A 22,241-nucleotide genomic window follows, 5' to 3' on the forward strand; every position below is an offset into this window, starting at 1 on the left:
GTACTATGTCTCCAGTCCCTCAAGGGACATTTGAAACACCAATAGTATCTTAATACTAAGATTCAACACCATCTAGCTAAAATCTTCCACCACCACAGTCAGCCCCCCAATAAAACAATATGTAGGAACTTGTTTAAATTTGACAAGTAGGGGCTGGAGCGATAGCACAGCGGGTAGGGTATTTGCCTTGCACACAGCCGACCTGGTTTCCATTCCCAGCATCCCATATGGTGCGCCGAGTACCACCAGGAGTAATTCCTGAGTGCAAAGCCAGGAGTAACCCCTGTGCATCACCAGGTGTGACCCCAAAAAAGCAAATAATAATAATAATAATTTGACAAGCAGTAGGAATGGTATTGTAAGAAACTGTTAGGGACTAATGCCTTGAACGAGCAGTGAGTATCTTCCAAGGGCATTTGGAATTATAATCCAGGAGTCACCAAATGCTAAATTGGATATCTCAACTGGGGTTCAGAGAGAGAGAGAGAGAGCCAAGGCATGTTCCATTTTTCAGTGGAGAAGCATGCCCATCACTAAAAGTCTATCTTAACTGATCTACATAGTTTTGAACTGCCCATTCACCTATTCCCCAGCCCTGCCCCACCCACTGTAGGTAGTCAAGGACCATCCTCAACTCTAAACCTGTACCATAAACAACTGACCTCAGGCTAAACCTTGTGACAAGGGACGGATCTCTTATTGGTTGTACTTGGCTCAAATATGATCAAGTCAGCAAACCTGTGATCTTGTGCTTGGTTTGTCCAAAATTCTGCCTTTATCTAGCCAAAAATAACTTAAGCATTCTGTTCCTTAAAAAAAAAAAATCACAATGCTATGTCATGCTTATAATTTTAAGGCAAAAAATCATCACTTGTCACTGTATCACTGTCATCCTGTTGCTCATTGATTTTCGATTTGCTCAAGCGAGCACCAGTAATGTCTCCATTGTGAGACTTATTGTTACTGTTTTGGGCATATTGAATACACCACGGGGAGCTTGCCAGGCTCTGCCGTGTGGGCGAGATACTCTCGGTAGCTTGCCGGGCTTTCTGAGAAGAAGGGAGGAATTGAACCTGGGTTGGCTGGGTGCCAGGCAAACACCCTACCCGCTGTGCTATAGCTCCAGCCCCACCCCCAAAAAATCATATATATGTATATATACACATATATGGTGATATTTCCACAAGAGTATACTGTGGTTCTAGTCAAGATACTAATTCACTATTTTGGAATAAAGCTTACCTCTATTAATCTTCCAAAGAAAACACATGACAAAATAGCAATCACTGAAGGCTTTCAGTATTTTATATGGTATACATATACATACACACATATACCTTAAGAATGTTTTACTACATTTCAAAGGCAGAGTAAAGATACCAACGTTGCATTCCCAACAAGGATGAGAATTAAGGTTTACTTGAAAATACTGTCTTATCACAAAGCTCTCATTTAATGGATTAACCTCATTAATATGCAGGAAAGGCAACCATGATTTCTAAAGTGGAAAGCAGATAGGTTGCAAAAATTCTCCTAACTGAAAATGATTCTTTTTTCCCATTCTCAGCTGTAATTACTGAAAGCTCAAATAACAGTCTTACTAAGACAATACATGACTACTGTCTTATTCCTCTATCATTGAGCACTGGCAGTGCTATCCCAAGAGACTGTACTTTTCCCCTCCACCTTAAAAACGACCCTGAAACAAGCCAGACTCTGGCCATCCCTTTCAGCAATGTTATTAGCCCAGCGATTGGCCCCACAGAAAGGAAAACTCCCCAAAGCTGTGAAGCTGGGGCAGCGTATTGTATAGTACTATCTTTTCGAGGTCACAAATCAATTACTGTGTTCTCCCAGGAATAGGGAAAGATGTGCAAAGATCTAAAGCTTTCTTTTCCTCATGACAAAGGGAAAAACAAATCACTTTTCAACTTGCCAGCACAATTTGGCTTCCTCTGAAATAATGTAGGCACAGATCAGTTTGAATACTGAGTTCATTCAAAGCTTTGACAAACACCACTTTTTAATACGCCAATTATCCCTCAGACAATCCTTCGAAAAGGGGTGTGGGAGATAAGTTTCCCTATGTGAAAATAAAGAATCCTTCTATAAAAATGAAGAAACCAAGAGAGGTTCAGATGTGTACCAAGATCATACAGCAAGTAAGTCAAGTCAGCCCTTGATAAACTACATTATTTCCCACTGATACTCAGCAGAAGTTCTCCTAGGGGGTTCCTAATTTTTCCTATCATTTCCAACATCTTCATTGCTAAAGATCACAGGACATCTTTCATTTACCTAAGCACCTTGGTATCCTCTGAATAGAACAATGGTGTGTTCAATGGCTCCCTTACTTGTCACTCTCCCAACACTCTAATCCTATTTATAACATGATTCTTTTATCCTGGTTCCTTGGAAATCACAATTCTTCCAATAGTCAGGAAAGGTTATAAACAGGGTGCTTAAATTATCTGATAAACTCTCTTAACTGATGCTTTACCTGCAGCTAAATTTCTAACTCACAAAAAGCTGAAGGCCAACCAATGCATTTAACACTAACACAATATAGATCAATTTAAAGCTGATTTGCTAGAGTAGGTCTTCCAGGATCATCTAATGCTCTAGGGACAGTATCTTGGACTACAATTATTCCAAAGTAGTACAATCAATACGGAGCAAACAGAAGACTCAAGTATATTTATATTGAATCTGGAAGTTACCTCTTTTAAAATTCTAGTAAAACTAAATTACTTCATTTGTCTTTTCCTGAAAGCAATATGCACAAAAAAAGAAAGATAATAATAGGCTATCATACATATGGAACCCAGATAAATGATGCTTACTTTAACATAAGTTGGAATTTTCACTACTTCAAACAAAATCAGAAATTTGTTGAAATTCTTTCTACAAAATAACTCTAAAATGCAATGGATTTCAATTAAATACACAAATAAGAGTACTACCACAAAAAAATCTTTCTTGTTCTATGTTTTTATCTTAAACATGCTTTTCTCAAGTTGTAGGTAAATTTTGCTTAATATTTGAATTTAATTCTTTTAGAGTAAAACAAAATTTTAATTCCCATTAATTTTGCAGCTACATGATGCTTTGGCTATATTATTTACCTGGTACTTAGGAAATTATGGGAGGGGGAGTCCAATAAAAGGGTAATAAACATAGCAATAGAATCAGCTTTTCCAATTCTCCATTAGTAAGTTGCCATATTGCCTCCAAATATACACCTCAGCCAAGCAAAAACAAGCAATTCCTATAAATGATTATTCCAAACAAGCAAATGCCAATTCAAGTTTTAGTCCATTTTAACAATATGTAAGTGATTTTTTAAAAGTAAGTAATGTGCTATTTTATCCACTTGACATGTGGAAGCAGAGTAGAGCTATAGCCAACTCAACATTTAAATTCCATTTAAGAGCTGGATTTTCTGGTGGTGTTAAAGGAAGGAAGGAAGGAAGGAAGGAAGGAAGGAAGGAAGGAAGGAAGGAAGGAAGGAAGGAAGGAAGGAAGGAAGGAAGGAAGGGAAAGAAAGAAAGAAAGAAAGAAAGAAAGAAAGAAAGAAAGAAAGAAAGAAAGAAAGAAAGAAAGAAAGAAAGAAAGAGAGAGAGAGAGAGAGAAAGAAAGAAAGAAAGAAAGAAAGAAAGAAAGAAAGAAAGAAAGAAAGAAAGAAAGAAAGAAAGAAAGAAAGAAAGAAAAGAAAGGAAGAAAGAAAGAAAAGAAAGGAAGAAAGAAAGGCAGAAAAAAGAAAAGAAAAATAAAGTAGGAGCTCTAAAAAAGCATTAAGACTCAGTTTAACATGAATAGATTTGGGACTCAGAAAATTCTAGACTGTGATCTCTGATACCATAACCACTAACACAAGTAGCATTTTAAAATAATTAAAACTAAATAAGAGAGTGAATGGAGCTCCTCAGTCTCATCACCACTTTTCTAATATGTGCCTAGTAGCTCTCAAATTGAACAGCTGAGATAGAACCATTCCATCACTGAAGGGAAACCGATTGCGCCACTGGGAGCCTCGGGGCCTCAGGCAAGTTACTTAATTTTTGTGAACTCAACGTACCCATGTTTGTAAAATGTCCATAAAATCACCTAGTAACAGAAAAACTGTTACTAGAATTTTAGTGAGGCAATTTTTTTTTTAAATCCTAGGTCAGACTTACTTTCTTTTCCTTTTTTTCCCTTTGGTTTGGGTTTGGGGCCAACCTGGTGATGCTAAGGGGTTACTCCCGGCTTTGCACACAGGAATTACTACCTGTGGCGCTCCTGGTTTGACTCCTATATATGATGGCAACCCTGAAAAAGTATCTTCCTCCCCCTAAGTCTCATTTTCCCAAACTGAAAATGCAGAAAAGTTCTTCAGGTGAACTTCTAAGGATCCTATCAGATTCCACATTGCTAAATGCAGTTAAGCAAAATAAGCCTAAACTCTTACTGAGTTAAACTACTGCTACAGATTTCTAGCAGATCCCGAAGCATTCTTCCAGAAACCCCAGAAGACTGGCTCTCCAATGAGCCCATGGTCTGATGTGAGCTATTTATAAAGCCTGTCTAAAAAGGTTACCGGAATATCTTTCTGAAATTGTATATACCGTAATTAGAAGCTGTAACCCCCTATTCCATGATGATATCTTGCCGTTTTAACATCTCCCTTAAATGAACACTATCTTTACAGATGAATTTCTTTTAGAGACCTTTAAACCAAAACACTTTAAAGCCCATACGCATTGAATTGCAATTTTGTAATGACATCTTTTTTTTTTTTTTTAACCAGTTACGTCTCATTCTTAGCCAACTTGTGGGTGACCCTTCGTGTCTAAACAAAGTGAGAATCCTACCATCATGGGTGAGGTCCCTTTGCCAGGCCAGAAACTTGCCCAGAGACTATGCCTTGTTGAGCAGTTGCTCCCTGAGAACCAGGAAATTTACTGAACAGTGGGTTCACAGACCCCTCTTTCAAAGGGAACCAAAGGCCCCAACAAGAGATGCCAAAACCAGGGCCACCAGTCTGCTCTACAGAGAATGGGTTCCTTCCCTGGGACTTTTCCCGGACCCAAGAAAACATCTTTAACTTGAGAGTGGTAGAGCAAGGCAGGGAGCAGAAGCCAGGACTGTACAGCATTTTTGCCCAAAGCCTAAAGCTTCCCCCAAAATACAAAGTATTATTCCAGAACAGATTCCTATTCTCCGGATCTGTCTGCCCGCGCTCTCTATCCACAACCAACCACCATGCCTCCCCTCTCCCAAAGCTGCACCTCTACACACACACACACACACACACACACACACACACACACACACACACACACAAAGAAAAAGTGGCTCACTCCCTCACCCTTAGCTTTGCCTAGCAGGGCCTGGAAACTGGAGGAAATTCAAATCAAATTAGCTGCACATTAAAAAATAAACAAGCAATGGGGTGGGGGAGCGGTGCCCACCCAACAAAAGACCTCACCCGGTCCAAAATATGATTACGCCAAGGGTGGAGGGAGGGAGGGGGGACGGTGGCTAGAAACCAAGAGGGATGGAGAGAAAAACGTGAGGCTTTGAGGCCCCTGCGTTGGCCCATTGCGGCCAAATTCCAAAAGTCTGTGCCAAGACCAGGCTGGAAGTGCAGAGAAAAGAAAAAAAGAAAAGTTGTAACTTTTGGAGGAAGTCCGCACTCTGCTGTGTCTGGAGAAAAATGCCATCGCCTGCCCGCCGCGGGGATGGCAGGGCTGGAGCGGAGATCCGGGGAGCCCCGCGTCCCCCCCCCCCGCCACCCCCGGGCGCTCGGGAAGGCTCCCCGCCCCGCCGGCCCGTCTCCCGCCCGGGGCCCCGCGCTCCGGGGCCCGCACCCACGGGGCGACCGGCCCGCGCGGCCCGCGGCCTGACTTTCCGCCCGAGTGACAGGCCCTTCCCACGCCGCCGGCCCCCGCCCGCCGCCGGCCCAGACGCCCCGTCGGCCCGGCCCCTCCCGGCCGCCCCGGGGCGCGGATTCCGCCCGCCCGCCCCGCCCGCGACCCCGTTGCCCCTCGGGGGGCCCCGACTGACCGCAGCGACGCGGGCCCGCACGCCGGGGGCGCCCGATCCTGCCCGCCGCGCCCCGCGCCCCGACCCGCGTCTGCAGCCGCTGGGCTCGCCGAGTCCGGCCGCCGGTTCCCGCCCCCAGCCCGGGGGGAGCCCGGGGGGGCAGGACGGGGAGAGAGGACGTGGCGCGCACGGAGGTGGCCAGCTGCGAGGCGGGGAGTGTCCCGGAGAGGCCCAGCCGGGGGCGGGGGGCCGGCGCGGCAGCGGCGGCGGCGGCGGGGGGCTGGGGACCCTCCCCGCGAGCATCCCCGGCTCCCGGGTCCCCGCACGCCCCCGCCCGGCGCCCCGGGGCCGCCCCCCCAAAACTTCCAGCCCGACTTCGCACGCCCACCCGCCGCCCTCCAGCGGATGGAAATCTACAGCCTCGGAAAGTGACACGTCGAAGATTCCTCGGCCCCTCCGCCCTCCCCCTCCGGGCCGCGTCCCCGCCGCCGAGATTCCGGGGGGGGGGGCGGATTCCGATGACCGAGTGTGCGGGGAGGGCTGGGGAGGGCGCGCCCGGGAGCCGCTGCCCGGAGGATGGCGTCTCCATCCAGAGGGAACTCTGCCCGTGCCGCCCCTCCTCCCCGCGCGGGACACCAGCCCCGCAGGACGCCCCCCGCCCGAGCCCCGGGCCCCCGGCGCGCAGACCCGCCCGCCGCAGCCCGGGACTCCGGCGCCAAGTTTGCCCGGCGCGCCCCGAGCATCCCGGACCCGAGCGGACTCGGGCGGACCGGGCGTCCGGCCGGGGCTTTCCAGCGCGCCGGGGCGCGGGTCCGAGTCCCTCACCCACCCCCGCCCCTCGCCCCCCGCCCCCGGGCTCCGCTCCCGCAACGCCCCGACCTACCCTGGGGCTGAAACGCGGGGCTCCGGGCCAGCCGCACTCCGGCGCGCCCACGCCTGCTCAGCTGGCAGCCCCGAGGATGCCCGCCGCCCCGCTCCGCCGCTCCCGCCGCCGCCGCCGCCGCCGCCGCCGCCGTTCTCCGCCTCCTCCGGCACCGCCTCCTCCTCCTCGGGCCGCCGCCGCCGCTCGAATAACTACCAGGAGGGTTTGATGGGGGATTCCGCCATGTCAATGATGTCGGGACCACATGGGGATTTGGGGCCCGCCCACTGTCGTAAACTACGGAGTATAGCCGCCGCCGCACTCTCGGAGTCGCGGGAGCCTCGGGTGCCTCCTCTCAGGCAGGCGTAACTCAGAAGAATCTCTATTTTTTTTCTTTTATTCTGTCAATCTAAAGAAGACAGGTTTGGAATAACAACTACTAAAAGGGCAAAGTTCCTTTCTGTCAGAGATGATTGAAATGCAGTTTGCTAATTAATGCGATTCAGCGATAGAGCTAGGATGCGCAGTCGTTTTTCTTTCATTTATACATAGATTTACTTACTATAAATCTCCAATACCTGTGCACTGTTTTTCACTTCCTTCTGCTTCCACAGCCCTCGGTGCATAGAGCTAACATACCGTGAATAGGTTTTATTATACCTCAGTTCAAAGGCAATTTGCAGCAACATGGATGGAACCAGAGGGCATCCTGCTGAGTGAAGTCAGTCAGAAGGAAAGAGATTGATACAGAATGATCTGTCTCAGATGTGGAACGTAAAGAAACACAGAGAAGTAGCAACAAAGGTCCAAAGGCAACGTAGTGGGGGAACTAATCCACACAATTGAGGTGGGGGGAGGGTTTGGAGTCCTAGAGAGAGGACGGGGGTGGGTACACTGATGATGGGTGTGGTGTTAGAATTATGTACATGCAAAACCAATATTAACAGTATTGCAAACCACAGAATTTCAATCAATAAAAAGTAAATAAGACTGCTCCCCCCTTTCAGTCCCAGTGTGTGTTCTCAAGGCAGAGATTATTCCGTGCTCTTACCTGTATTTTACTATCTGTCAAATCTAGTACAGTACATCTGTCACAATAAGACTCTAGATAACTGTTGAGCTTATACAAATTAAAGAAAATGTAGTGTATAACTTGTATAGGCAGGAAATAAGAGTGCAGCCCAACTCACCCTTCAGATTCTCCAAGATATAGAAAGCAGCAGAAATTATTCCATAGAAATCCATTTCTTGCGTAGGTTACCAGATATTCTAAATAATTGTCTTCAGCCCGACTATTACCGAGAAAGGAATACAGAGTAGCAAGCGGAGGCAACATAGTATCCTGAAAGTGGCTGGCGGAGTGGGGAAAGGGAGAGAAACTGGGACCTTGGTGGCAGGAAATGTGCCCTGGTGAAGAGTTGGATATTGGAACATTGTTTGCTTAAATTCAATCATGAAGAACTTTGTAACTGTGTATCTCAAGAAGATTCAATTTAAATTTTTTTTTAAGTAAAGAAAAATTAACAAGCACCACTTAAAGAACTTTCAAAGGATACTGAGGAATAGCTCCTTTCCTAATGGAATTTGCTGCTGTTTTTTGTAGATTGGGGAAAGGAGAGGAGGGTGACAAACCCAGGCATATGGGACTCGCTCTCTTAAATGGCACCTTTTCCACAAAGTTCCTTGAAACCATCTTTATAAAACATGCTTCCAATCCTGGGCCGTGACTACGAGGGGGAGTCTGGGGGGAAGGATCTTGGAGTGAGACCCACCTGCTGCCCTGCAGAATCCTGGTCAGGAGCTCTAGCCCAGCTGAACACTGACTTGCAATCAGACCTGTGCCCCTTTGTACATATTTTTTTTTACCTGCCTGGACCCACAAGACAATCTTCCCACCTGTCTGTTCTTCCTGGTCTTAAGATCACATATTCATCTCAGAATTCCAGTTACAGTGTGTTCCCTTCCACACTCACCTTGCTCTTTTCTCCACAATTTTGCAATTCTTTCTGGTTCTTCTCACTCCCCTTTGAAACCATTATTTAGGCCTGGCCCTTCACACAGTCTTGTTCATGTTTGCATTCCCAGTATCAACCCATTATTGTGCTTTGAATATAATACCCCGTATAAGCGTTTATTGAATGAATTAGTTGTAACGTATACGGAAAAAATCCAAATGACTAAATAAATGGGCAAATTTCAGAACTTGGAAGGATATATCCAAGTGTTTCAGGACAGGCTTGGCAAATAAAGTAAAAGTAGACAAGAGAAATTACAAAGATAATTATTTCTTTCTAGTCTTTCCACTAGACTGAATTTGGTCTAATTAAGAAAATATATAGGAATACAAAATGCGTCAGCTTTTTAAGTGGACATTCATATATATGCCCTCATTGTTTCATTTTTCTTCTTACTCTAATAACTAACACCAGTTTTGGCAAAGAATAGAAATAGAAAACCTAATAAATGTTTGCAATATGAGACGAAGGATGTTGTAGTGGAAAGACCATGGAAATGAAAATCAGACAAAAGCCAATGACATTGAGCAAGTTGTTCTCTGGGCCTGGGTTTTTTCTTATTTAATGGAAATATTGCCTTCCTGTTCAAATTGGTGAAAGGATTGAACATCTCATCTCAACTTGATACTCAATAATAAATATTAGCTCCTTCTTGAATGAAGGAATGAGTTAATGAAGATGACTTTTCGGGAGGAAATTAATATGCTAAAAAGCGGAAACTGATGAAAAAGACTGGATTTTTAAAAGGGCACTGAGGTGGTTGGAGAGATTGCTTAAGAGGTTAAAGTACATGTGATCTCAATGATCTGAGCCCATGCTTTACATGCAGATGGCTCAGGTTCAATTCCAATATCACATTGCCCCCAGGCATCATAAGGCAAGACCCTCAAGCTGGAAACAGCTGATGAGCACAGTGGCTGCACTCCTGTCACCTCCCAGCCCCTGTCAAAGAAAAAAAGAAGAGGTCAGTGAGAGACATAAATTTAATACACTGAGAAAACTCTGATGGGGCTATTGAGTTATAAAGGGATTGAAATTTCCTTCAAGGTTCTAATAGGAGCAAAGCTGATGTCAGAAAGGCATCCTGTGAACCCATTTGAGAAATGATGAAAACTTAGACTAGAGTGAAAGTTCTGAAAATGGGAAGAAAGCCTAGCCCTAGGCAACAAGTATTGCTATCAGAGTAATTATATGCTCCAAAAGCTCACATCCCAAAACTCTAACAGTTAAATGAAGATATTTAGAAGTTAAGGCCTATAACAAAACAGAGACTTGGAAACCCTCTTATCATTCACGTACGGAAGGTGAGTAATTTTTAAATAGATATTTGAATTCACACTTCCTGATCTCAAATAACTTATACTGCAAAAATAGAAATGCAACATTAAAACTAGGAAAACATGAGTTTGAAACTAGGGTTGCATATTATCAATCCTCAGAATACCTCTCTGTAAGTCAAAACGTCTTTCCATTTATACTTTTTTCTCAAAGATCACTATGGTTAAAAATATATGATATTTAGAAGATTCAGCCAAATTTTCAGTCTCAATATTTTTCTCTGTCTGCAGCTGGGGCTGCCAGATTCTTTCAGGCACGTCTAGTCTTGCCTCTAATCTTGAGACCCAATCTTGACCTTAGAGGGCATTAACTCTTTGCATTTACTTCTTGTTCTAAAGTCCATCCTGAGCCAAATCTGATATCAGCTCCAATCTGAACATAGACAAAAAGTCAATTAATACTGTTTGGGATCATTCTGAATCTACTAGAGTATTTGCTATATAAAAAGACAGAGAGCTCAGTCAATAATACAATCTAAGAGAAACATTACAGCTTCAAGTTAAACATGTTTTTCCAGAAAAAATTTAACCAGTCGAAGCTGGAGTTACATCTTCTTTTCTATGGTGCAAGACAAGGGCAAATTGTAGCCCAACTTGTTACAAAGACATTTCAAATAAGAGTATCTGTCCCTAGTTATCAGAACTACTAAGGTGAAAGACAGTCAATTGACTGTCGGGTTCATAAAAACAGAGTTGATAGAGGCTATACATTTTCAGCCTGTTTTCCCTCCCAAAACAGAATCTTTGTTCCTCTGTTCATGACAGCTAAACAGCCAGCCCCAAGGGAAACAGAAAATTTTTCTTGTCCAGACAGCAGTCCCTAAACAACTCGAGATGTAACATTTGTCTTTTGAATTCAATCTTCTTGTAACTTTCCCCTATTGATCTTGCTTCTGACCTCTGGAGACAGATAAAATAAGTCACCTTCCCCAAGATTTCCTCTCAACAAATTGGCCTTAACTGTTATACGCTCACTAGAAATTCTCTTTTCCTAGAAATGTGTCTTTGCTAATCTGAATCCTTTATCTCATGACATTACTTCTGGATTTCTGTCTACCCTTTTGTTGCACCATCTCTTAGTTACAATATCTCTGAAACTGGAGTATATATATTTATACACTGCTCACACATATAGATATATAAATCTTGTACATTATATTTCAGACATGATTAGAGCACAAACACTGAGTTAATCTTGATCTGCTTCAGTCTGGTTTTTTTTGTTTGTTTGTTTGTTTTTTGCTTTTTTTTCCCAAAACTTCGTCATTAGAATGTAATACTGTGCTAATACTCTAAGCAGCCTCCACATCCTATTTACTAATATTTCAACCACAAAATGTTGTCAGGGTTGACATACATTAGGACTGCAATTAATTAAATATTAGTTTGATTTTTGCTTGTTTGGGGGCCACATCCAGGGATACACAGGGGCTGCTCCCTACTCTGTGCTGGGAGTTACTCCTAAAGGTGCTGGGTGAGCAGATCTTATGTGGCACTCAAAATTGAACCCAAGTCATTTACATGCAAAGCATGAGATCAGACCATGAAGTTAGTACTCTAACCCAAATATTAATTCCCTCATTGAATCCTTCATTATATTACATTTTATTTGCAGGTATTATTCTCACATTCCAGCCTATGTAGGGCTTTCTGGAAATTGAGTGTAGTCCCAAACAATCTCTCCTGCATCAGTGATATTGATACATATGACGTGTATTCTTTTCAGGCTACCCTAGCATCCAAATCAGTGACAAAAATCACAAAGGAAAACAAGGCTAACAATGACCATCAATAAGTTTTCTCAGTTAGATGGGACCAGAGTGATAGTAGGGCTAGTAGTGCATTTGTCTTGCAGGTGACCAACCCCGGCTGGATCCCTGGCAGCCCAAAGAATTTCCCTAAACCCAGCCAGCAGCAAGCCATGAATACTGTCAAGTGTGGACCCAAAACAAAAATAATAACAAGAGTCTTTTTTTTCCAGTTGGAGAAAAATCAGAGGGAAAGTTACTTAAATTACTATGGACCCCTATGAAGGGTTTGGAGTTAGAGTATTGAATACTTGAAACTGTTATCAACAGCTTCATAAATCACGAAATACATTTTTAAAAAACAGAAATGAAGATAAGGGAAAGTGGGAAAAAGTTTTAAAACATGCTGTGATTTGGCCTATCATAGTGTCATACACTGAATCTTGCCACCAGGATAAAGAAGTTAAGCATGATTCTGTGGAGTGGGATGTTGGAATTGAGATCATTTCTCTTCTTTTTGTGTAGTTACCACAATTTTTGTTTTTGATTTTTGGAAGCCATACTCTTTGATATTTCACATGTAATCTGTGTATCCAGAACTTACTAGCCAGGAGGCTCAATTCTGACCATAAAAACATTAATAACCGTTCTGTGACTCTGGCAGTCATTATAATTGGAGATTTCTTGATCCCTTTGTACTTGTCCCAGTTCTTTCTAGAAGTTTTCTGAGAGCTTATGAACAACTTATTTTTTTTCAGCCGGTTTTAATGATTTGTTAGCCCAGCCAGATTGACTAACATGTTACCTCCCTTTGTGCTAAGACTCTTGCTATGCTGAAACAATGGAGATCCATCCAGGCACCCACACGGGCCAGCACTAACCACCAGTGTCTTGCCCACTATCTTAGAATGAGCTCTGTTCTATTTACAGCCAAAGAGAACTTTGGGCTTCCAATGACTTAAGGTCTTTAAATAATAGCATTAATATTTTTTAGATTTTTTTGTTGTTGTTGTTCTGGGGAGACACACCAGATAAGGACTGAGGACTATTTGCAGCTCAATGCTGAGGGGCTGCTCCAGAGGTACTCAAGGAACATGTGGTGCTGAGGATTGAACCTGGGACTTCAGTATGCAAGGCATGTGTGTACTTCAGCAATTTGGTCTACTTCCCTGGTCCTTGCAATTCGATATTGAATGTTTTGAGAAACTTCCCTCGTGTTTTCCATAGCAGTTGCACTAATTTCATTGACGGTACATGAGGGTTCTCTTTTTAGCAAAGTTTGCAAACATTTGTTATAATTTGACTTCTTGATAATAGTCATTCTGACAGTGTGAGATGATCACACATTGATTTCGGTTCCTCATGATTAGTGGTGCTAAGCACCTTTTCCTGTACCCAGTGGCCATTTGTATGTCTCCTTGGCTAAAATACTATTCCATTCTTCTGCCTAGTTTGAAATGGAATTGATTTTCTGTGCTATAAAATTGTATGGATTTTTTACATATCTTGAATATTAGCCCCTTATCTGCTACATGATTTGTAAGTATTTTCCCCCATTCCATTGGGTACTTTTTCATTTTTTTGATAAATTTTTTTTTGCTAAGAAGATTATTGGTTATTCTAGATTGTAGATATATAATTTTTTACAGGATGGATCTCCAGTCTTATAAGTGTGATCCCTTTTTTTACTATTAATGAATCACCATAAGGGTACAGTTACAGATTTACATATTTTCATGATTGTATTTCAGTCATACAGTGCTCGAGTACATATTGTATCCTGACTTACTAACATGTGTTTTTGTTGCTTGTGCATTTTGGGGTCATATTTAAAAACCATTATCTAGATCCACATGAAGGATGTTATTTTCTTCTGAAAGTTTCAGGTTTTATATTTAAATCTTTAGTTCATTTTAAGTTAAAAGATAAGGGTTAAATTTTATTTGCTTCTTGCTGGTCCACCTTCCCCCTAAAAACTTATTGCAAAGTCAATCTTTTCCCTATTGTAAAGTTTTTATTCCTTTACCATAAATTAATTAACCATATATGTTTGGGTTTACTTCTGGGATCTCAGTGGTAACCTGGTTTCCCTTTATCTATGTATCTACACTTTTTTTGCCAGAAACATAGTTTCATTATTAGAGTTTTGTGATTAACTTTGAAATCAAGAAGTGTAATTGGGTTTTTCTTCTCCCAACCCAATCAGGATTGCTGTGGCTATTTGGGGTCTTTTATGTTTCCATACAAAATAGGATTCTTCTATTTCTGTGAAAAATGCCATTGAAAATTTGATAGGGATTATACTGAATTTTTAGATCACTTTGGGTGGCACAATCAGTAACAAAATAATTCTTTCTATTTACTTTGGTTTCTTTCATCTTACCAAAGTCGCATAACTTTCAATGTACAATTTTTCATCCCTTGATTAAATTCATTTCTGACTGAGATTCCCAGTAATGTGTTGAATGTGAGAGGTAAAAATGGGTACCCTTATTTTATTCCTGTTCTAAATGGAAATTCTTAGAGTTTTATTATAAAAGATGTTGAATTTTTCCAAGTGCTTTTACTTTATCTGTTGGGATGATCATATGCTTCTTACTTTTCATTCTGTGAATTTGCCATATCACAATATATCATATATTGATTTGCAAAAGTTGCACCAAACTTGAATCCAAGGGATAAATCTAATTTGATCACAGTATTTATCTTTTTGATATGTGCTGAATTCACTTCGTTTATGTTCTGTTGAGATGTTTTGCATCTGTATTTGCCATAAATATTGGCTTGTAGTTTTCTTTTCTTATATTATTCCTTATTGACTAGGCAAAGAAAATTAATTAGGGAATTCTTCCTGTTCTTCAGTTATTTGAAAAGTAAGAATGTTGGCAGTGATTATTAAAACTCTTGGTAGAATTCACAAGGAAAATAATCTGGTACTGGACTTTTTTTTTTATTATTGAGGTCTTTTTGGTTACTGGTAACTCAATCTCTTTGCTCATTGGTCTTTTCAAATTTTCTATTTCATTATAATTTAATCTTGGTAGACCCTGATTCTAGGAATTTATCTATTCTAATTGATCTAATTTGTTGGTGACTACCATTCATAGTAACTCATTATACTTTGTATTTTTATAGTGTCAACTTTATTATCTCTGCTTTCATTTCTAATATTTTTTCTTAGTTTAACTTGCTCAAGAGATAAGCTATTATAAATATATTATTGGCATAGTGGAAAATAGGAATAGAGGGGCTGGAGCGATAGCACAGCAGGTAGGGCATTTGTCTTGTATGCGGCGGACCCAGGTTCGATTCCCGGCATCCCATAAGGTTCCCTGAGCACTTCCAGGAGTAATTCTTGAGTGCAGAACCAGGAGTAACCCCTGTGCATTGCTGAGTGTGACCCAAAAAAGAAAAAAAAAAGAAAATCGGAATAGAGTGGAAGCAGGAAGGTGAAAACGGTGGTGCCTTGGCTAGGGTCACAGCAGTAAGAATGGCAGAAACTCACTGATCTCTTTTTTTTTCAATTGAAGATGAAGAAAAGACTGGAATGAAAATACATATGAAATACCTTTTACAACTTTTACTTGCAATAAACAGATTTCTGAGAACTAACCTGAAGCAGAATCAGTCATAGCTCTCAAGCCTCTGTGACCATCTCCCCTCTTCGTACTCTTTATGGACTTAAGCAGCATCACTATCCTGACTTCAAGCATAACTTGTTCTCTAGACATCAGATCTTTCCCCAAGTCCTCAAGGGCCTTCATATCAACTCATCCAAGCTTTATAGATACAGCCCAACCTTAGACCCATATCTATACTCTAAACAAACATCCCAGGAATGAGCAAGTCAGTTGTCCTAAGAGTTACCATTTACACTCCACCCTCAGTTAGAGGTAGCATTAAGTAAAACCTGGTGCCATTGGTCTTATCTAGTGGAAAATCACTGGTGAATAGTCCATTCATTCTGGGCTGCTGCTCTGACACGCTTTGGAACTTCAGGAATTAATTTCAACGTTCTGGTCTTGGGATCCTCATCTGATGTAACATAGAATAAGACGCTATCATCCAAATTTCTTTTACCTCTAGTTTATGGGTTTCTACGAATGAATTAACTAATGTAAAAGATTTGATAGCCCAGATATATGCCTACTTTGTCCATAAAGATGCCATAATGTTTGTTTCTAGATTGCCCTACAAGTTATCACCCACATCAATCAGATTAATCCAATAGGAACCAGAAGATTCTACAGCAGTTAGGATGCAGACCTAGTACTCCCTAGTCCAGGTTTGATTCCTGGGACATCACTGACTGTGGGGAAATGAGGTTCCTAATACCACCAGTGTCGCCTGGCCTGGTTAACCCCTGACACTGCAGGGCCAGAGCAGACAATGCATATTCTAGAATATTAGGGCCCTTGCATTGAATTGCTATCACAGTCGACTGAGAATCACTAGTGGTTCCTGGGCCTCCTTAGGTCTGCTTAGGAAGCCACCCCCCTCTCCCAATTAATTAATGTATTTATATTTTGCTTGCAAGAGCCTGTGTCACTCTTGGTCATTTGTTCTTTTCTCACCTTGTTCCAAATGAAAACCATTTAATACTTATAAATATTTAGAAGGAATTGTTACACTGTTATGTAACAATTCTGTTACATTACAGTATCTGTTACATATTAGTTCCTAACAGTTTTCTCTTATTCCAGTTTATTTCAGTTTGGTTCAAGCAAAGATTAATTTTCCTCAAGAAGTAATAGACTTCCTTTATTTGACAATGGAATAAGGTAATTTATTGAAATTTCTTGTTTGACTTGGCTGCTTAAAAAGTCAGAAAGAAATTTCATTTGAAATTATAACAATTATTCTTGGTCTAGGATTTTTGGTAACATGTCCTCCCTTCTTTTTCATTATGTGACTTGTGTTTATTTCATCTTTATTTTAATAGACCCGTTTTATCACTATTTTATTCTATGACCTTCTTTCCTTATGTGATGGAATGCTATTTTGGCTTCACATAATGAATTGGCTTCTTGGTCTTTTTTGTTTGTTTGTTTTAATCTATAGTATCTTTTTGACTTCTTGTCTTGAGGAAACTAATCCAAACAAGGTTGAGGGGGGAAAAATATCAAAATCAGAACAGTCACTAAACAGTTAATGTTACATCAACTTTTAAAATTACTGACCCATGATAATATTAATAAAAATGAATGTTATCATTGTTGATATTGTAGTGTGCTAGGATTTCAATGGTAGACATGGAATCATGGTGGAACTCAAACTTGAGATTACATGCAGGAAAGGAAGGCACTTGGCCTCTAAACAACATTCTCAGGCTCCTTATTCTATTACTGTTTTAAAACGCTTAGCTTATATGTCATACAAAAATAAATCATGTTTCCTAAGACATGTTTACTTTATTTCACTTATCATATATTTGCTCACAACATTTTCTGTGCCATCATATGTTAATTATTCTAAGGACAATTTAATACCTTCAAGCATTAGTCTTCTAAGTAAGGATTTGTAATTGAAATGAGAAGATTACATATTGAAAAATAAATGTACAGTTTGATCCTGTACCATAGCAAATCAATCATCACTTTCCATTTTTCCTAAAAGAGGAGAGAAAGAGACCAAATAAAAGCCAGAGGCAGAGATTAGGACAGATAGAAAGATTTTAAGACATTGGTTCAGATAATTATAGAGGCAGTGTGCTAGAGACCAGAACACTCTGAAATTTCTGCACTGCAAAACAAACAAACAAACAAACCAAACAAACAAACAATTAGCTGAATAAAAAGACACCCTACAATAGGAGAGAATATTTTTTAGAATATTTTCTCACCACTCCTCTGACATAGAGCTAATATTTAAGATATTTAAAGCCCTTTTAAGACTTAAAAAGGAAAAAAAATCACTGAAAGAGATTAACTGGGCTAGAGGTAATCCAACATATGTGTGCTTGCCTTGTATGTGGCTGACCTTGGTTCAATCTCTTGCACTCCATATGATCCCCTGAGTTCACCAGGAGTGATCCCCGAGCACAGAGGAAGGACTAAGCCCTGCACAATGCTGGGTTTGGCCCAAAAACAAACAAAAGAGGTGAACAAAAACTTTCTCAAAGACGATACACAAATGAACAATAAGCATATGAAAAAATGTTCTCTATAGCTTATCATCAGGGAAATGCAAATCAAAACAACGAGACATCACTTCACAACTGGTAAGACTGGCACACATCACAAGGAATAAAAACAGCCAGTATTTGCATGTACTTGGGGGAAAATGAACCATCTTCCACTGCTGGTGGGAATGTCAGGAAACTAGGAATGTAGCTTCCATATGACCCAGCAATTCCACTTCTGGGCATCTACCCCAAGAGCCCAAAAACTCTAATCAGAAGGAAAATTTGTACACCTATGATTATTGCAGCACTAGAAACAATAACCAAAATCTGGGGTGGGAGTGGGGGAAAATCATAAGTGTCCAAGAACGAACAACTGGATAAAGAAACAATGGTATACACACAGTGGAATACTACTTGGCTATAAGAAAGGATGATCATATAATTTTCTGCTAGATGGATGAAATTGGTAAGGAGAGGGACAGAAACAGAATGATCTCTCTCTCATGTGAGATACAAAGAATCATAAAAGACCAACAAATGGTCAAAGGCAACAGAACCTGAGATCTGGTCACAGAACAGAGAAGGGAGATAGGGGTGGGTGGCATTTCTGGAGGGTATGTGAGACAATGGTGGAGGAAAACTGTCACTGTGGTGTGGGTTTGGAACATTGTATTCACACAACCCTATCATTAACAATATGGTAAAACATGGTACTAAAATTAAAAGCAAAAATAACAACAAAAATAGTCTGAAGACATATTCTCTTGTCCTGGGGAATGTCAGCTTTTTCTTATTTTTTTTAAGTGCTTCAACTCACTGAATAAAGCCTCCACATTATGAAGAGTAATCTGCACTTATTCAAAGCCTACTGATTTAAATATTAACTCACCCAAAAAATATACTTTCACAGTGACACCAAGACTGGTATAACAGGTAAATTATTCATCATAGAAACTTTAAGACACACTGGACTGAGAGTCTAATTGATATCCTATAGTCCTAGTTTATTCAAAATTTTTAGCACAGCCTTGCAAATCATAGTTGCACAATAAATATTTATTGAATCAATAAATTGGAAATTGTATTAGCTAAATGTGAGAGATTTTTCTTACTTTTTGATATTTATTTAAATATATATGGCATTTGAAACCATAATTTTCATGCTTAAGGAAGTAAATCAAAATTCAGCAACCATATCTGAAATAAATCAGATTTTACCTGTCTCATTTTATGTCATGATTCATAAAATGTGCATCTTGCCCTTCCAAGATTATGACTTTTATGGCTACAAGGTATCATTTGAATATTTTGTGTGAATAAAAGACAGTTGTATGCATTTGTCAGCATTTTCAGTCTTATCTTTAACTTTAAGTAATGTTGACATTAGTAATAATCAATGATATTGTATATCTGTAGAAACACCAAGGTATAAACATTGGTTTCTTCTACATGAAGTACAAATAAAGACAAAATAGAGTTGCTTTGGTACTGTTAGATCCTTTTTTTAATTCTAATCACATAAAATATTAATTTTACACTTACTAAAAGGTACTTTCGACAGATTTTTATCATAATCTTGGGCACATGCATTGAAGCTGTAAAATTATTTTTAAAAAATAAAGAAGAAACTATGAAATAAGTTGGCCAAATTAAACTTATAATTTCACATTCAAAACCATCAATAGCCCTCTTGGTGTCTTCAAAAACACTGACGATGCATGATTTCTTCAAAGAGTACTCTATCATTGTCTTATGTTTAGTGTCAGCTGGAAGCTTAAAACAAAAAGATATCTGATGTCTTATTGACCGTCCTGTTCCACACATGAATCGATCACACCTGCTTCTTGTTACTTGGAATTTTGATTCAGGTGGATTTGTCATGTCCTTCTTAATTCTCATTCTACTGTAGTACCTAATTTTCAGAAGACCATCTCAAATATGACTACTGAATAGAAGATGTCCTAAGTAGGACTTTTCCTATTAATATTCTATTAATACACTCCTTTTAGCATATTAATGCCAAAGCACTTTATCAACAGTACTCCAGTAATTACTAAATAGGCAATAATTGATAAAAACTGTAGTTCTTGTATAGTTCATTATGTATTTTTATTTACATTTCCTGTGTATTCATTATAAGGGAAGTTCTATCATTACTGCAGCCATTTTATAATTGTTATTTTACTTCATTATTATTATTTGGGTTTGGGGGCCATACCTGGCTGTGCTAAGGGTTTACTCCTGGCTCTGTTCTCAGGGGACACTCCTGAAGGAGCTCAAAGGACCATCTACAGTAGATTTAACCTGAGTCTGCATCATCACTGTACTATCTTTTTTATAACAGATAACCAAAGTCATTAAAAGATGACTTGCCTTAGAGTTAAAAGTACATACCAGGGAGCCACAAAGATAGCTCAAAAAGGTAAGTAACTGCTTAGCATGTGAGAGACCTAGGTTCAATTCCTGACACTGTCAGGAGGAATTTCTGAGCATAAAGCAAGGAGTGGCCTTAGACACCACTGACTGTGTCCCTTCAAGCAAAAATATAACAGAGCAACCACTTACTAAAGGGTACTTTTGACAGATTTTTATCATAATCTTGATAAAACTCAGCCAAGAATGATTGTCAAAATATTCAACACTGACTTTGAAACTAATCAGTAATAGCAAACATCAGCCTTTGCATCATCCAAGTATCTCCTCGATAAATATCAACCTAGAATCCAGTAATTTTCACTCCAAATGTTACAGTCTGTCCCAAACACCACAGTATGGAGCATTTTCCCACCCCGTGCCCTCACTCCAAAGCAATAATATGGGATTCTGAAATCTCTGGTTTCAACTTTGTCTGGAGATTATATGATAGGGACTTCAACATAGACCAACCAAAGAGCAAAGAGCATAGGTGAAGAACATTTGTCCTTATACCCTCTCCCTAACAAATCTATTCTCCCAATCTCTGTCTCCACAATGTCAAAGCAGTTTAGTGGTGAATACCAGTTAAATATGTTGATTTTCTTTTCTATTATAACCAACAGTATCCTGACTTCTAAATTTTACTGCAATGATTGATTTTTCTGGTTATTTTGACCTCCAGTAGAAATTCTGCTAGGAAATAATTGAGAAAAAATGAGAAACGTGTGTTATGATAGTGACAAATAACAGCTAACAGAGCAACTGTGAATCCAAAGGCACAGTTTAAAATTAGTCTCTATCAGTTGAGGCATTACTTCCTTTGCACCAACTTTCCACACACTTACCAATTCACTATCGAACAATGAACTTTATCATACAAAACCAACTTAAGTTTATCTGCTCGAAAGTCTATTTTTTTATTTCTTCTGTATTTGGAGTGGGGAATGGGAGCAAACCGAACAGTGTTCAGAGTATATTCCTGGATTTGTGCTCAGGAGTGATCCCTGGAGGTACTTGGGGAACAATATGGGGTGCCATACATTCCAAATGGATCTGGTCATACTCAAGCAAATGCCTTATTTCCTGTACTATCTATTTGGAGGCATGGGTACATTTCTTCTGTGTTCCTTAATCAACTAATTATTATTAATTAAATTATATCATGCAGGCATCGTATATTTAGAAGTCACAAATTGGCCTAGTCTATAATGTCTTAAAAAGTGAAATAAGACATAATTTTTGTTCTTTTGGAGTCTGTTGGGAAGATAAGAAAGTAAATTAATGCTCACCTATGGTTGGACACTTTATGCCAGAGTTTAGAGGTCACCCTTGGAACAAAAGAATAAAAAAGACAAAGCATGCTTTAGAACTCAATTTCTTTTTCCATGAAGATCCAAAATATATGTCTGCAAAATCTCCATCTAAGGAAGAGTGTTTCAGCAGAAAGTACTTTAATAGCTAAAGGGACATTGTGTAACCCTAAGTTATTTTGAATATGTCCATTTTGACTTTGTTTTATATCATTCTTTTTGATGACCACTTTCCACTTTTTTCTTCTTAGTATTAAAATACATACAGATAAACAATATGTGTGGTGATCATGGGAAATGTGCTTTTCACATCTCCTGCTGTAAGAAACACAGATGAGTGACAAGCCCAGCTGCCATACCTCCAATCCCCTACCACATTCCTTGAGGTCACATTTCATCCAGG

At 40.1% G+C, this 22,241-nt stretch overlaps 1 protein-coding gene across 3 annotated transcripts in view; it reads right to left on the minus strand.

Annotated features, from left to right (window-relative positions):
- Positions 1–7,065, minus strand: part of FNDC3B (fibronectin type III domain containing 3B) — a 362,568-nt gene extending 355,503 nt beyond the window's left edge. The window contains exon 1 of one of the 3 annotated variants that reach the window (XM_055128349.1): positions 6,911–7,065. The gene's annotated coding sequence lies outside the window, so the exon portion shown is untranslated. Of the gene's footprint in view, positions 1–6,048; positions 6,296–6,910 lie in introns of those variants that run through there. The other 2 variants (XM_055128351.1, XM_055128350.1) reach the window with 2 other exon arrangements.
- Positions 7,066–22,241: the final 15,176 nt, after the last annotated feature.

The sequence above is a fragment of the Sorex araneus genome, chromosome 2 (assembly GCF_027595985.1).
Source record: "Sorex araneus isolate mSorAra2 chromosome 2, mSorAra2.pri, whole genome shotgun sequence".
Taxonomy (NCBI): Eukaryota; Metazoa; Chordata; class Mammalia; order Eulipotyphla; family Soricidae; genus Sorex; species Sorex araneus.